Source organism: Pseudophryne corroboree, chromosome 7, assembly GCF_028390025.1.
Source record: "Pseudophryne corroboree isolate aPseCor3 chromosome 7, aPseCor3.hap2, whole genome shotgun sequence".
In the NCBI taxonomy this organism is placed as follows: domain Eukaryota; kingdom Metazoa; phylum Chordata; class Amphibia; order Anura; family Myobatrachidae; genus Pseudophryne; species Pseudophryne corroboree.
In genome coordinates this window covers 254,424,336-254,442,212 of record NC_086450.1, presented here as the reverse complement: position 1 = coordinate 254,442,212, position 17,877 = coordinate 254,424,336, and positions in this window count along the sequence as shown.

Sequence of the window (17,877 nt, the reverse complement as noted above, 5' to 3'; positions counted from 1 at the left end):
ATATATTGAGCACTGATCAGGATAATAGAACTGAGTCTGACACGGAGCTGCAAGATACAGCAATATACTACTGTACTGTACTACTATATACTGGTGGTCACCACAATGCAGCACTGTACTACTATATACTGGTCACCACAATGCAGCACAGATATTGAGCACTGATCAGGATACTAGAACTGAGTCTGACACAGAACTGCAAGATACAGCAGTGGACTACTGTAATGTACTACTATATACAGGTCGTCACCACAATGCAGCACTATACTACTGTATACTAGTCACCACAATGCAGCACAGATATTGAGCACTGATCAGGATACTAGAAGTGACACAGAGCTGCAATATACAGCAGTGGCCTACTGTACTGTACTACTATATACTGGTGGTCACCACAATGCAGTACTGTACTACTATATACTGCACACCCCAATGCAGCACAGATATTGAGCACTGATCAGGAGAATAGAACTGAGTCTGACACAGAGCTGCAAGATACAGCATTGGACTACTGTACTGTACTACTATATACTGGTGGTCAACATAATGCAGCACTGTACTACTATATACTGGTCTCCACAATGCAGCACAGATATTGAGCACTGATCAGGAGTATAGAACTGAGTCTGACACGGAGCTGCAAGATACAGCATTGGACTACTGTACTGTACTACTATATACTGGTGGTAACCACAATGCAGCACTGTATTACTATATACTGGTCACCACAATGCAGCACAGATATTGAGCACTGATCAGGAGAATAGAACTGAGTCTGACACGGAGCTGCAAGATACAGCAATGGACTACTGTACTGTACTACTATATACTGGTGGTCACCACAATGCAGCACAGATATTGAGCACTGATCAGGAGAATAGAACTGAGCCTGACGCGAAGCTGCAGGATACAACAGTGGACTACTGTACTGTACTACTATATACTGGTGGTCACCACAATGCAGCACAATATACTGGTCACCACAATGCAGCACAGATATTGAGTACTGATCAGGAGAATAGAGCTGAGTCTGACACGGAGCTGCAAGATACAGCAGTGGACTACTGTACTGTACTACTATATACTGGTGGTCACCACAATGCAGCACAAATATTGAGCACTGATCAGTAAAATAGAACTGAGTATGACATGGATCTGCAAGATACAGCAATGGACTACAGTACTGTACTACTATATACTGGTGGTCACCGAAATGCAGCACTGTACTACTATATACTGGTCACCACAATGAAGCAGAGATATTGAGCACTGATCAGGAGAATTAAACTAAGTCTGATATGGAGCTGCAAGATACAGCAATGGACTACTGTACTGTACTACTATATACTGGTGGTCACCACAATGCAGAACTGTACTACTATGTACTTGTCACCACAATGCAGCATAGAAATTGAGCATTTATCAGGATTCTAGAACTGAGTCTGACATGGAGCTGCAAGATACAGCAGTGGACTACTGTACTGTACTGTACTACTATATACTGGTGGTCACCACAATGCAGCACTGTACTAAAATATACTGGTCATCACAATGCAGCACAGATATTGAGCACTGATCAGGAGAATGGAACTGAGGCTGACATTCAGCTGCAAAATACAGCAGTGGACTACTGTACTGTACTACTACATACTGGTAGTCAACACAATGCAGCACTGTACTACTATATACTGGTCACCACAATGCAGCACAGATATTGAGCACTGATCAGGATAATAGAACTGAGTCTGACACGGAGCTGCAAGATACAGCAATATACTACTGTACTGTACTACTATATACTGGTGGTCACCACAATGCAGCACTGTACTACTATATACTGGTCACCACAATGCAGCACAGATATTGAGCACTGATCAGGATACTAGAACTGAGTCTGACACAGAGCTGCAAGATACAGCAGTGGACTACTGTACTGTACTACTATATACAGGTCGTCACCACAATGCAGCACTATACTACTGTATACTAGTCACCACAATGCAGCACAGATATTGAGCACTGATCAGGATACTAGAAGTGACACAGAGCTGCAATATACAGCAGTGGCCTACTGTACTGTACTACTATATACTGGTGGTCACCACAATGCAGTACTGTACTACTATATACTGCACACCCCAATGCAGCACAGATATTGAGCACTGATCAGGAGAATAGAACTGAGTCTGACACAGAGCTGCAAGATACAGCATTGGACTACTGTACTGTACTACTATATACTGGTGGTCAACACAATGCAGCACTGTACTACTATATACTGGTCTCCACAATGCAGCACAGATATTGAGCACTGATCAGGAGTATAGAACTGAGTCTGACACGGAGCTGCAAGATACAGCATTGGACTACTGTACTGTACTACTATATACTGGTGGTAACCACAATGCAGCACTGTATTACTATATACTGGTCACCACAATGCAGCACAGATATTGAGCACTGATCAGGAGAATAGAACTGAGTCTGACACGGAGCTGCAAGATACAGCAATGGACTACTGTACTGTACTACTATATACTGGTGGTCACCACAATGCAGCACAGATATTGAGCACTGATCAGGAGAATAGAACTGAGCCTGACGCGAAGCTGCAGGATACAACAGTGGACTACTGTACTGTACTACTATATACTGGTGGTCACCACAATGCAGCACAATATACTGGTCACCACAATGCAGCACAGATATTGAGTACTGATCAGGAGAATAGAGCTGAGTCTGACACGGAGCTGCAAGATACAGCAGTGGACTACTGTACTGTACTACTATATACTGTGGTCACCACAATGCAGCACAAATATTGAGCACTGATCAGTAAAATAGAACTGAGTATGACATGGATCTGCAAGATACAGCAATGGACTACAGTACTGTACTACTATATACTGGTGGTCACCGAAATGCAGCACTGTACTACTATATACTGGTCACCACAATGAAGCACAGATATTGAGCACTGATCAGGAGAATAGATCTGAGTCTGACACGGAGCTACAAGATACAGCAGTGGACTACTGTACTGTACTACTACATACTGGTGTTCAACACAATGCAGCACTGTACTACTATATACTGGTCTCCATAATGCAGCACAGATATTGAGCACTGATCAGACGAAAAGAACTGAGTCTGACACGGAGCTGCAAGATACAGCATTGGACTACTGTACTGTACTACTATATACTGGTGGTAACCACAATGCAGCACTGTATTACTATATACTGGTCACCACAATGCAGCAAAGATATTGAGCACTGATCAGGAGAAAAGAACTGAGTCTGACACGGAGCTGCAAGATACAGCAATGGACTACTGTACTGTACTACTATATACTGGTGGTCACCACAATGCAGCACAGATATTGAGCACTGATAAAGAGAATAGAACTGAGTCTGACACGGAGCTGCAGGATACAACAGTGGACTACTGTACTACTATATACTGGTGGTCACCACAATGCAGCACAAATATTGAGCACTGATCAGTAAAATAGAACTGAGTATGACATGGATCTGCAAGATACAGCAATGGACTACAGTACTGTACTACTATATACTGGTGGTCACCGAAATGCAGCACTGAACTACTATATACTGGTCACCACTGTCAGATTGTGTTTTGGCTGTGTCCCCGGAGGGGGCGCTAGTGGGTCAGTGGAGGTAGCTGGGAGAAAACGAGGAGGCTGGATAACGTTCCTGCGCATGAGCGCAATGATATTTATTAGCAGATGATATACACAGAATGGCAGCAGAAATAATAATAACAAATGGAAATGTCAATCACACAGCGTAATAGCTGAAAGTCTATGGCAACAGGATGACAGATGACTGGAGAAATAATAACCGGTAATATGGTAAACAGAAGAACAGGTGCTTGTAAAGATGATTCTGGTTTGGAAACCAGTGCAGGTTTAAAACAGGAAACTTTGGCAGTAAGGTGTTGAATGGCAAACCTGGTAGCAGAGGCAGGAGTCTGACAATCCACAGTGCAGGTGGTGAAGCACTGACAGCAGCAAGCTGTATCACAGGTGGAGGAATGGAACACACCTGGAGTCAGTCTCAACTGCAAGGCTGAAGCACACAAGGTGGTGATGAGTGTGAAGCCTGTTTGAAGTTGCAGGTATTGCTGGGCCTTGAAGTTCCACGGAGCTGTGCAGAGTAACCAGGAGTACAAGTCTTTCAGTAGAGAGCCAGGAACACGGAAGGAACAGGTACAGATCCTTTCACATGGGTCGCAGGAGTGACACAAAGTCCAGGATGCCTGCAGACTGATCCTGCAGTCTCTTATGTACCCCTTGGTGCACAGGCATTGGATGAGTGAGGGAAAGTGGGTGCGGCCAAGCACCGGATTGGCCGCTGTATGCTGGTTGTTGTGAACTGTCATGGCGGCGCCCATGCCGCGGCCTAGCGGGAACGCGGCGTGCTACACGCCTGCTGTCTCAGGAGCGCTCCCAGGCCCGTGATGGCGTCCAGAGGCAGGGACACGGACGACAGGTGACCGCAGGGAGCCAGGTCGGAGTCCGCAACGGCGGACAGATGTCAGCTTGGTGAGTCGATTCCTGACAGTACCCCCCCCTTTAAGGGTGGACACCGAACACCCACGTGGCTTGGATGGATGAGTGCTGTGGAAGACACGGACCAACCTTGGAGCATGGACATCCGATGAATTTACCCAACTTCTTTCCTCTGGGCCATAACCGGACCAATCGACCAGGTACTGGAGACGTCCATACCGGCAACGAGAGTCCAGAATTTTGCCAATCTCGAATTCCACGCCCCGCTGAGTTCGAATTTTGGGGCCAACTGGAAGAGCACTCTGAAAACGGTTCAGGACTAGAGGTCTGAGGAGAGAAACATGAAAAGCGTTAGGTATTCGAAGAGAAGGTGGTAACTTCAGTTTATAGGCCACAGGGTTGATGACTCTTTCGACAGGGAAAGGACCAATGAAACGGGGTGCAAACTTCATGGACGGAACCCTAAGACGGAGGTTACGGGTTGACAGCCAAACCTTGTCCCCAGGTTTCAGGTTAGGAACCGCACGTCTCTTGCGGTCGGCAAAGTACTTGTACCGGCTGGAGGCCTTTTTGAGAGACACGTGAATCTTTCTCCAAATTAATGAGAACTGAGTCAGAGCAGTAGTGGCAGCAGGAACATCCATATGAGGGAGTTCTTGGAAGTCTGGAACACGGGGATGTTGCCCATATACTGCGAAGAATGGTGTTGTTTCAGTAGCAGTATGATAGCGGAAGTTGTGGGCAAACTCGGCCCATGGGAGCAGATCGAACCAGTCATCCTGGGAGGATGAAACATACAATCTTAAAAACGTCTCAAGTTCTTGATTAACCCTCTCTGTCTGCCCATTCGTCTGAGGATGGTACGATGATGAAAACTTCAGCTTGACTTGCATGGCAGAACAGAGGGCCCTCCAAAACCTCGCTACAAACTGTACCCCCCGGTCGGATATTATTTCCGAGGGTAGACCATGTAAGCGGAAAATCTCCCGTAGGAAGATTTGGGCAAGTTTCGGGGCAGAAGGGAGACCCTGGAGAGGAACAAAATGAGCCATCTTGGTGAATCTGTCCACTACAACCCAGATGGTATTGTATCCCTGAGAAGGAGGAAGGTCGGTGACAAAATCCATGGACAGGTGTGACCAGGGACGACTAGGAACAGACAATGGTTGTAACTGACCTGCTGGAGACTGACGAGGAGTCTTATGCTGCACACACTTAGGACAGGATGCCACGAAATCCTTGATGTCAGCCTTCATCTTAGGCCACCAGTACGTCTCAGAGAGAAACTTGAAGGTCTTCAGGACACCAGGATGACCGGTGAACTTGGATTGATGAGCCCAAGATAGCAACTTGGGACGGAGTTCTGGGGAAACAAAAGTCTTACCAGGAGGAGGAGCTGGGGAGACTTGAGATGCAGCGAACACCACTGGACTCAGGATGGAATGAGGCACTGAGTCAGGCGTTTCCTCTTCGGATTCCATAGATCGGGATAAAGCGTCAGCTTTAACATTCTGCGAACCTGGGCGGAAATGAAGCTTAAAATTAAAACGTGAGAAAAACATAGCCCACCTGGACTGGCGAGGATTAAGGCACTGAGCTGCCTTTAAGTATAGCAGGTTTTTATGATCCGTGTAGATGTTGAACGGATGTTTGGCCCCTTCTAGGAGGCATCTCCATTCCTCGAGAGCCAGCTTGATCGCCAATAGTTCTTGATCTCCAACGGAGTAGTTAGCTTCTGCAGGAAGGAATTTGCGAGAATAAAATCCACAAGGGTGGACTTTCCCATCGGTTCCCTTCTGGGAAAGAACAGCTCCAACCCCAACTGTAGAGGCGTCCACCTCCAACTCGAACGGTCTGTTTACATCTGGCTGAGACAGAACTGGGGCAGACATAAAGGCCAGTTTGATCTTCTGGAAGGCTGCTAAGGCTTCTTCTGTCCAGTTGGAATGGTTTGCCCCTTTCCGAGTCAGGTTGGTAATAGGAGCGATGAGAGTGGAGAATCCCCGAATAAATTTCCTATAGTAGTTGGCAAAACCCAGGAACCGCTGGATAGACTTGAGAGAATTTGGAATGGACCAATTGGCAATAGCTTCCAATTTTGTCGGGTCCATCTGAAGATCCGATCCGGAAATTATATAACCCAGGAAGGGTATAGAGGGAACTTCAAAGGTGCATTTAGAAAGTTTACCGTAGAGCCGGTTCTCACGAAGACGTCGGAGGACTTCACGGACTTGTAGACGATGAGATGGCAGGTCTTGGGAGAAGATGAGGATATCATCCAAGTAAACAACGAGGTACTTATACAGGACATCACGAAAGATTTCGTTCACAAAGTGTTGGAACACTGCTGGAGCATTACTCAACCCAAATGGCATTACCAGGTATTCGTAATGGCCATCTCGAGTGTTAAAAGCTGTCTTCCACTCGTCACCACTCCGGATTCTGATGAGATTGTAGGCACCGCGGAGATCTAACTTGGTGAAGATGCGGGCTCCTTTAACTCTGTCAAATAATTCGGTAATGAGTGGTAATGGATAACTATTTTTAATGGTAATGTCATTGAGACCCCGGTAGTCAATGCATGGACGCAGTCCTCCATCCTTCTTTTTAACAAAGAAGAAACCTGCACCAGCGGGTGATGATGAAGGGCGGATGAATCCCTTTTGTAGATTCTCCCTGATATATTCACTCATCGCCTCGGTTTCAGGAACAGACAACGGGTAGGTGCGCCCCCTAGGTGGCTTCTTGCCAGGAAGGAGATCGATGGGACAATCCCATTCCCTATGGGGCGGTAGGACATCAGCGGCCTTCTCACTGAAGACATCTGAGAAATCTTGATAAACTGCTGGGAGACTTGACTGTGTCTTAACTTCGGTAGACTTTATGGGACACACTTGGGCTAAACAGGACTGATGGCAATGTGAACCCCATGAGGTAAGCTGCAACGTTGACCAGTCAAACTGTGGATTATGTAGCTGGAGCCAGGGCATGCCCAAGACGATCTCCTGGGTGGCTTGAGGGATGACTAAGAACTTAATCAGTTCAGAGTGTAGGAATCCAACTCCCAGAACCACTGGGGCAGTTTGATGAGAAATATTCCCCTTGGAGATTCGACTACCATCCACAGCGGTAATATAAACTGGACAGGAAAGTTCACATATAGGTAAGCAAAATGTATTTACCGCAGCTTGGGTGATGAAGTTACCTGCAGCTCCACAGTCCACTAATGCTGATGCGGACTGGAGCCCAACTGAAGTCTCTAACATCACAGGAAGGATAAGGTCTTGATTAGAAGGAGCTTGACTAAAAGATCCCAACTTGACTCCTCCTTTACAAGTCAGGATCTGGCGTTTCCCGAACGCACTGTGCAGGAGTTAATCTGATGGCCCGCAGCCGCACAGTACAGACAGAGTCTCTCACGCATTCTTCTTGCCCGCTCTTCAGGAGTTAGGCGGGACCTATTTACCTGCATAGGCTCGTCAGAAGAAGGAGACTGGAACTGTACTGAAGGTATCATCCTTGATCTGCGTGGCTCACTCCGAGCGCGTTCATTATTGCGTTCGCGGATGCGAGAGTCCAACTTAATGCACAAGGAAATCAATTCAGACAATTGTACAGGAAGGTCGCGGGTCGCCAGTTCATCTTTGATCCGGTCAGAAAGTCCATGCCAGAAAGCTGCTACCAGGGCCTGATTATTCCACTGAATCTCTGCGGCCAACGTCTGGAACTGAATGACATATTGTCCCATGCTACGGGTACCTTGACGAAGTTGAATCAGGTCAGCGGAAGCTGATGTTGCACGACCAGGCTCGTCAAAGATCCGTCTGAAGGTTGACACGAAGTCTGTGTAGTTGTTAATCAGAGGGTCAGCACGTTCCCACAGAGGAGACACCCAGCTCAGAGCAGATCCAGAAAGTAAGGAGACGATGTAGGCAACCTTGGATCTTGGCGTGGGGAAATTATGTGGCAACAACTCAAACTGGATTTCACATTGGTTGAGAAACCCGCGACATAACTTTGGACTGCCATCATACTTGCTTGGCACGGGCAGGTGCAGACGTGACACTGGAGCTGATGCAGCCGGCATAGAGGAACTCACAGCACTGGCAGGTGCTGGAGTAACAGGAACAGTAGGAGTGAGTACACTAGGCAGGGATTGCTGTAGTGTATCTATCCGGGAGGACATCCCTTGCAGGAATTGAAACATCTGCTGCTGCGCAGCCTCTTGACCATCCAGACGGGAGACCAGATTTTGCAAGGCCTCTGACCCCACACTCCGTCCACCATCCGAGTCCATCGATCCTGGACTTACTGTCAGATTGTGTTTTGGCTGTGTCCCCGGAGGGGGCGCTAGTGGGTCAGTGGAGGTAGCTGGGAGAAAACGAGGAGGCTGGATAACGTTCCTGCGCATGAGCGCAATGATATTTATTAGCAGATGATATACACAGAATGGCAGCAGAAATAATAATAACAAATGGAAATGTCAATCACACAGCGTAATAGCTGAAAGTCTATGGCAACAGGATGACAGATGACTGGAGAAATAATAACCGGTAATATGGTAAACAGAAGAACAGGTGCTTGTAAAGATGATTCTGGTTTGGAAACCAGTGCAGGTTTAAAACAGGAAACTTTGGCAGTAAGGTGTTGAATGGCAAACCTGGTAGCAGAGGCAGGAGTCTGACAATCCACAGTGCAGGTGGTGAAGCACTGACAGCAGCAAGCTGTATCACAGGTGGAGGAATGGAACACACCTGGAGTCAGTCTCAACTGCAAGGCTGAAGCACACAAGGTGGTGATGAGTGTGAAGCCTGTTTGAAGTTGCAGGTATTGCTGGGCCTTGAAGTTCCACGGAGCTGTGCAGAGTAACCAGGAGTACAAGTCTTTCAGTAGAGAGCCAGGAACACGGAAGGAACAGGTACAGATCCTTTCACATGGGTCGCAGGAGTGACACAAAGTCCAGGATGCCTGCAGACTGATCCTGCAGTCTCTTATGTACCCCTTGGTGCACAGGCATTGGCCGCTGTATGCTGGTTGTTGTGAACTGTCATGGCGGCGCCCATGCCGCGGCCTAGCGGGAACGCGGCGTGCTACACGCCTGCTGTCTCAGGAGCGCTCCCAGGCCCGTGATGGCGTCCAGAGGCAGGGACACGGACGACAGGTGACCGCAGGGAGCCAGGTCGGAGTCCGCAACGGCGGACAGATGTCAGCTTGGTGAGTCGATTCCTGACAACCACAATGCAGCACAGAAATTGAGCACTGATCAGGATACTAGAACTGAGTCTGACATGGAGCTGCAAGATACAGCAGTGGACTACTGTACTGTACTGTACTACTATATACTGGTGGTCACCACAATGCAGCACTCTACTACAATATACTGGTCATCACAATGCAGCACAGATATTGAGCACTGATCAGGAGAATAGAACTGAGGCTGACATGGTGCTGCAAAATACAGCAGTGGACTATTGTACTGTACTGTACTACTATATACTGGTGGTCACCACAATGCAGCACTGTACTACAATATACTGGTCATCACAATGCAGCACAGATATTGAGCACTGATCAGGAGAATAGAACCGAGTCTGACATGGAGCTGCAAGATACAGCAATATAATACTGTACTGTACTACTATATACTGGTGGTCACCACAATGCAGCACTGTACTACTATATACTGGTCACCACAATGCAGCACAGATATTGAGCACTGATCAGGATACTAGAACTGAGTCTGACACATAGCTGCAAGATACAGCAGTGGACTACTGTACTGTACTACTATATACTGGTGGTCACCACAATGCAGCACTATACTACTGTATACTAGTCACCACAATGCAGCACAGATATTGAGCACTGATCAGGATACTAGAAATGACACAGAGCTGCTATATACAGGAGTGGCCTACTGTACTGTACTACTAAATACTGGTGGTCACCACAATGCAGCACTATACTACTATATACTGCACACCACAATGCAGCACAGATATTGAGCACTGATCAGGAGAATAGAACTGAGTCTGACACAGAGCTGCAAGATACAGCATTGGACTACTGTACTGTACTACTATATACTGGTGGCCAACACAATGCAGCACTGTATTACTATATACTGGTCACCGCAATGCAGCACAGATATTGAGCACTGATCAGGAGAATAGAACTGAGTCTGACACGGAGCTGCAAGATACAGCAATGGACTACTGTACTGTACTACTATATACTGGTGGTCACCACAATGCAGCACAGATATTGAACACTGATCAGGAGAATAGAACTGAGTCTGACGCCGAGCTGTAGGATACAACAATGGACTACTGTACTGTACTACTATATACTGGTGGTCACCACAATGCAGCTCAATATACTGGTCACCACAATGCAGCACAGATATTGAGTACTGATCAGGAGAATAGAACTGAGTCGGACACGGAGATGCAAGATACAGCAATGGACTACTGTACTGTGCTACTATATACTGGTGATCACCACAATGCAGCACTGTACTACTATATACTGGTCACCACAATGCAGCACAGATATTGAGCACTGATAAGGAGACTAAAACTGAGTCTGACACGGAGCTGCAAGATACAGCAGTGGACTACTGTACTGTACTACTACATACTGGTGGTCAACACAATGCAGCACTGTACTACTATATACATAGAAACATAGAAACATAGAATTTGACGGCAGATAAGAACCACTTGGCCCATCTAGTCTGCCCTTTTTTTTATCATTTAGGTAATCTCAACCCTTTTTGAACCTTAATTCTTTGTAAGGATATTCATATGCCTATCCCAAGCATGTTTAAATTGCTCTACAGTCTTAGCCTCTACCACCTCCGATGGGAGACTATTCCACTTATCCACTACCCTTTATGTGAAGTAATTTTTCCTTAAATTTCCCCAGAACCTCCCCCCCTCCAGTCTCAGTGTATGTCCTCGAGTTCTAATTCTTCTCTTCCTTTGAAGAATGTTTCCCTCCTGAACTTTGTTAAGACCCTTGATATATTTGAAAGTTTCTATCATGTCTCCCCTTTCCCTTCTCTCCTCCAAACTATACATGTTAAGATGTTTTAGCCTTTCCGGGTACGTTTTGTGATGTAGGCCATGCACCATTTTAGTTGCCCTTCTTTGTACACTCTCTACTGTATTTATATCCTTCTGGAGATATGGTCTCCAGAACTGGACACAGTATTCCAGATGGGGCCGCACCAATGACCTATACAGTGGCATTATCACTTCTTTTTTCCTGCTACTGATTCCTCTCCCTACGCAACCAAGCATCTGACTTGCCTTTCTCATTGCTTTGTTGCATTGCTTTCCTGCCTTCAAGTCACTTGAAATAGTGACTCCTAAATCCCTTTCCTCCTCAGTAGTTTCCATTATAAAACCCTTGATAGTATATTTAGCCTTTGGGTTTTTGAGACCCAAGTGCATGATTTTGCATTTTTTTAGCATTAAACTGTAGTTGCCACATTCTTGACAATTTCTCAAGCCTAGCTAGGTCATCAATCATTTGTTTTACCCCTCCCGGTGTGTCTACCCTGTTGCATATCTTTGTATCATCTGCAAAAAGGCATACCTTCCCTTCAATACCATCTGCAATGTCACCAACAAAGATATTAAAGAGAACTGGACCAAGTACAGATCCCTGGGGTACTCCACTGGTAACATTTCCCTCCATAGATTGCACTCCATTAACTACAACTGTCTGTTTCCTATCCTGCAACCAGGTTCTTATCCATTTAACTGTTTTATAATCCACCCCCACGCTTTCAAGTTTATTTAGCAGTCTGCGTTGTGGGACAGTGTCAAATGCCTTACTAAAGTCTAGATATGCTACATCTACAGCTCCCCCTTGATCTATTATTTTCGTCACAGAGTCAAAAAAGTCAATAAGATTTGTTTGGCATGATCTACCACCAGTAAATCCATGCTGTTTTGGATCCTGTAAGTGGTTTGATTTAAGATATTCCACAACTCTTTCTTTTAATAGTTTTTCCATTACTTTCCCCACTACTGATGCAAGGCTTACTGGTCTGTAGTTACTTGCTTCTTCCTTGCTTCCACTTTTGTGCAGTGGAACTACATTTGCTTTTTTCCAGTCCTCTGGAATGGCACCTGTATTTAGTGACTGGTTAAATAATTCTGTTAACGGTGTAACCAGCACATCTTTTAGCTCTTTGAGTATCCTTGGGTGTATCCCATCTGGTCCCATTGATTTATCCACTTTTAATTGTGAAAGTTCTGTTAGGACCTTCTCCTCTGTAAATGTACTTTCATCTACCTTATTTTTATGAATGTCCTTGCAACTTAACTGTGGCCCCATCCCTTCTTCTGTAGTAAATACTGAGCAAAAATAATTATTTAGGTGATCTGCTATTGCCTTGTCTCCCTCCACCAAATTCTCACTCTCTGTCTTAAGTCTTATTATTCCTCCATTTGATTTTCTCCTTTCACTTATATACTTAAAAAAGTTTTTCCCCCTTTATCTACTGACTGGGCCATTTTTTCCTCAGCTTCTGCCTTTGCACGTCTGATCACTTTATTTGCATCCTTCCGTCTGTCAAGATACACCTCTTTGTCATTATTATTTTGAGTCTGTTTGTATTTCCTAAAAGCCATCTTTTTTGCTTTCACACTAGTTGATACTTCTTTTGTGAACCACACTGGCTTCCTTTTCCTGGTGCTTTTCCTAACCCTTTTGATACAAAGATCAGTTGCACTTAGTATTGCACTTTTCAGTTTTTCCCACCTCTCCTGCACTCCTTCCAATTTCCACCAGTCCGCCAATGAATCACTTAAACATCTCCCCATTTTTGCGAAATCAGCATTTCTAAAATCCAACATCTTTGTTTTTGTGTGACAGGAGTTGGATCCTGTCTCTATACTAAACCATACTGCTTGATGATCACTGGATCCCAGGTGCTTACCCACATATATGTCGGATATCCTTTCACCATTTGTAAGAATTAAATCTAATATTGAATCTTTGCGAGTGGGCTCCGTCACCAATTGCTTGAGAGATGCTCCCTGTAAGGAATGTAGAAATTTGCCACTTGTAGCTGAATTTGCAAAAGACCCCTCCCAATTTACATCAGGTAAATTAAAGTCTCCCATGATTATGACTTCTCCCTTTAAAGCCACTTTAGTGATGTCCAACAATAGGTTTCTGTCCAAATCCTGCCCCTGGCCTGGTGGTCTATAGATCACCCCAATGCGAATAACATCCTTCTCCCCGGTTTCTATGGTGACCCAAAGGGCCTCAGTTTTGTCTTCAATATTTTGTATTAAAGTAGCATTTATGCTTTTTTTCACATACATTGCTACCCCTCCTCCTATTCTTCCTATTCTATCCTTCCTAAATAAATTGTATCCTGGTATAGCTATGTCCCAGTCATGATTTTCATTGCACCATGACTCTGTAATTGCCACAAAATCCAGGTTTTCCCTTGTCATTATCGCAATTAGCTCTGGAATCTTGTCTCCTAAGCTTCTAGCATTTGCACACATAGCTTTAAGATTATTGTCTGTGCATTTGTTATTAGTAGCCATGTCCAGACTGTACAAAATAAATACCACAATACAGCACAGATATTGAGCACTGATCAGGAGTATAGAACTGAGTCTGATACGGAGCTGCAAGATACAGCATTGGACTACTGTACGGTACTGTACTACTATATACTGGTGGTAACCACAATGCAGCACTGTATTACTATATACTGGTCACCGCAATGCAGCACAGATATTGAGCACTGATCAGGAGAAAAGAACTGAGTCTGACACGGAGCTGCAAGATACAGCAACGGACTACTGTACTGTACTACTATATACTGGTGGTCACCACAATGCAGCACAGATATTGAGCACAGATAAAGAGAATAGAACTGAGTCTGACGCGGAACTGCAGGATACAACAGTGGACTACTGTACTGTACTACTATATACTGGTGGTCACCACAATGCAGCACAATATACTGGTCACCACAATGCAGCACAGATATTGAGTACTGATCAGGAGAATAGAACTGAGTCTGAAACGGAGCTGCAAGATACAGCAGTGAACTACTGTACTGTACTACTATATACTGGTGGTCACCACAATGCAGCACTGTACTACTATATACTGGTCACCACAATGCAGCACAGATATTGAGCACTGATCAGGAGACTAAAACGGAGTCTGACACGGAGCTGCAAGATACAGCAATAGACTACTGTACTGTACTAATATATACTGGTGGTCACCACAATGCAGCACAAATATTGAGCACTGATCAGTAAAATAGAACTGAGTATGACATGGATCTGCAAGATACAGCAATGGACTACAGTACTGTACTACTATATACTGGTGGTCACCCCAATGCAGAACTGTACTACTATGTACTGGTCACCACAATGCAGCACAGAAATTGAGCACTGATCAGGATACTAGAACTGAGTCTGACATGGAGCTGCAAGATACAGCAGTGGACTACTGTACTATACTACTATATACTGGTGGTCACCACAATGCAGCACTGTACTGCAATATACTGGTCACCACAATGCAGCACAGATATTGAGCACTGATCAGGAGAATAGAACTGAGTCTGACATTGAGCTGCAAAATACAGCAGTAGACTACTGTACTGTACTACTATATACTGGTGGTCAACACAATGCAGCACTGTACTACTATATACTGGTCACCACAATGCAGCACAGATATTGAGCACTGATCAGGAGAATAGAACTGAGTCTGACACGGAGCTGCAGGATACAGCAATATACTACTGTGCTGTACTACTATATACTGGTGGTCACCACAATGCAGCACTGTACTACTATATACTAGTCACCACAATGCAGCACAGATATTGAGCACTGATCAGGATACTAGAAGTAACACAGAGCTGCAAGATACAGCAGTGGCCTACTGTACTGTACTACTATATACTGGTGGTCACCACAATGCAGCACTGTACTACTATATACTGCTCACCACAATGCAGCACAGATATTGAGCACTGATCAGGAGAATAGAACTGAGTCTGACACGGAGCTGCAAGATACAGCATTGGACTACTGTACTGTACTACTACACAATACACAATCAGGAACACACATTTACAGTACCATTAAACTTCTGGTGAGACTGCAAGGGGCTGACCTTGTGAGTGAGTGAGAGGGTCTCTTACTTGGAGTAGCAGAGGGGCTGTGATTGTGCGGGTGTGAGGGGCATTTTTTATTTTTTTTCTTAGCAGGAGCTGGAAGCCGAGTGAAAAGGAGGAGCAGTGAGCTGGTACAACTGCAACTGCTAAGTGGAGTATAGGTGCCGCAGGTGAGAGCACTACGGCTGCATAAAAGTGAAGGACCAAGAACCGCACAAAGATAGATAAGTATAAGCCAGCTTAATTATTGTATAAGTGATATTGCTTGTCTTCTATTTTTATTTTTGCTGCTTTTTCTTTGAGTGTAACAGGGAGTTAGACCTTGCAAACAATATGGGAGGGGCTGTGATTGAGGACCTCACTCAGTGCATGTCGTGCAAGATGTATGCACACCTGGAGCTACCGGCCCAGTGTGAATACATCTGCACGAGGTGTGTGCGAACTGTTGCCCTGGAAGCCCAGGTAACTGATCTAGAGCAAACGGTTACGCGACTGAGGGAGATTCACAATCTCGAGCGTAGTTTAGACAGAACGGTGGAGGAGTTGCGGGAGGAGTCACTGGTAGAAGAGGATGATGATCAGGTAGCCAGTTGGGTCACAGTTAGAAGGAAGAATAAGAGGGGGAGGCACGACATCTCCGAACTATCAAACCCGAACAAATTTGCCCGATTGGACGAGGAATCGGAGGATGATAGCGAAGAAATGACGGTGCCGGAGGAGACTGCTCCCTCTAGCATCCAGAGGTGCGGTCCCTCTGGCGCGGTTGGGATAAAAGATAGAGAGGTACCTAGTCAAATGGTGGTGGTAGGGGATTCTATCATCAGGAAGGCAGATAGGGCAATCTGCTACCGGGACCGTGATCGCCGTACAGTCTGTTGTCTCCCGGGTGCTCGGGTACGGCACATCGCGGACCGGGTAGATAGATTGTTGGGAGGGGCTGGCAAAGACCCGGCGGTCTTGGTGCACGTTGGCACCAATGACAAGGTTAGCGGAAGGTGGGATGTCCTTAAGAAAGATTATAGGGACTTAGGAAAGAAACTGAAGGCAAGGACATCTAAGGTAATATTCTCGGAATTATTACCCGTGCCACGCGCTAGTCCAGGGAGGCAGAGGGAGATTAGGGAGGTAAATGTGTGGCTTAGGGATTGGTGCAGGAAAGAGGGGTTTGTGTTCCTGGAACACTGGGCGGACTTCTCAGTCAGACGCCATCTCTTTTGTCGTGACGGATTGCACCTGACTGAGGAGGGGGCAGCGGTGCTGGGGGGAAGGATGGTTAGAAGGTTGGAGGAGATTTTAAACTAGGAGCCTGGGGGGAGGGTTTAGCTAAAAACTACGGGTCATGCAGTGAGAATAGTGGGGATGGCGGTAGTAAACAAAATGGGGGAGAAGTTGGGGGGAGGGTAAGAGCAGGCAGTAAGGTTATTAACATGGGTACTAAAAGGGATTTTACCAAAGCACTAACCAATGACGATTACAGGTCATCCTTGCCACATAAGGTGAAAGATGTCCCTAATGCAAGGGAAAATACTTATCTTAGTTGTATGTATGTAAACGCCAGAAGCATTACTGGTAAAAAGGGTGAACTAGAAATACTTGCAGCAAGCAAACAGTATGATATTATAGGCATTACTGAAACTTGGTGGGATGAATCTCATGACTGGACAGTCAATCTAGAGGGCTATACACTGTTTAGGAGAGACAGACTAAATAAAAAGGGTGGAGGGGTGTGTCTGTACGTAAAGCCGTTTTTAAAACCTAATATATGGGAAGATACTCAGGAGGGTACTGTAGACACTGTTGAGACACTATGGGTAGAAATTGCATGCGGGGAAAAAGGAACAAAAAAGTTAGTATTGGGTGTATGCTATAGGCCGCCTGGTATCAACGCATCTGATGATGAATTGTTACTAAAGCAAATTGAAAAAGCAGCAGGAGTAGGAGACATAGTAGTGTTGGGAGATTTTAACTATCCAGAGATAAACTGGAAAAACGATTCATGTGATACTGCTAGGGGCAGTATGTTTTTAAACACACTAAATGATAACTACCTAGTCCAACTAATTGAGGAACCAACTAGGTACAATGCAATCTTAGACCTGGTATTAACAAACAATCAGGATTTGATATCGGGTATTATAGTAGGGGAACCCATAGGAAACAGCGA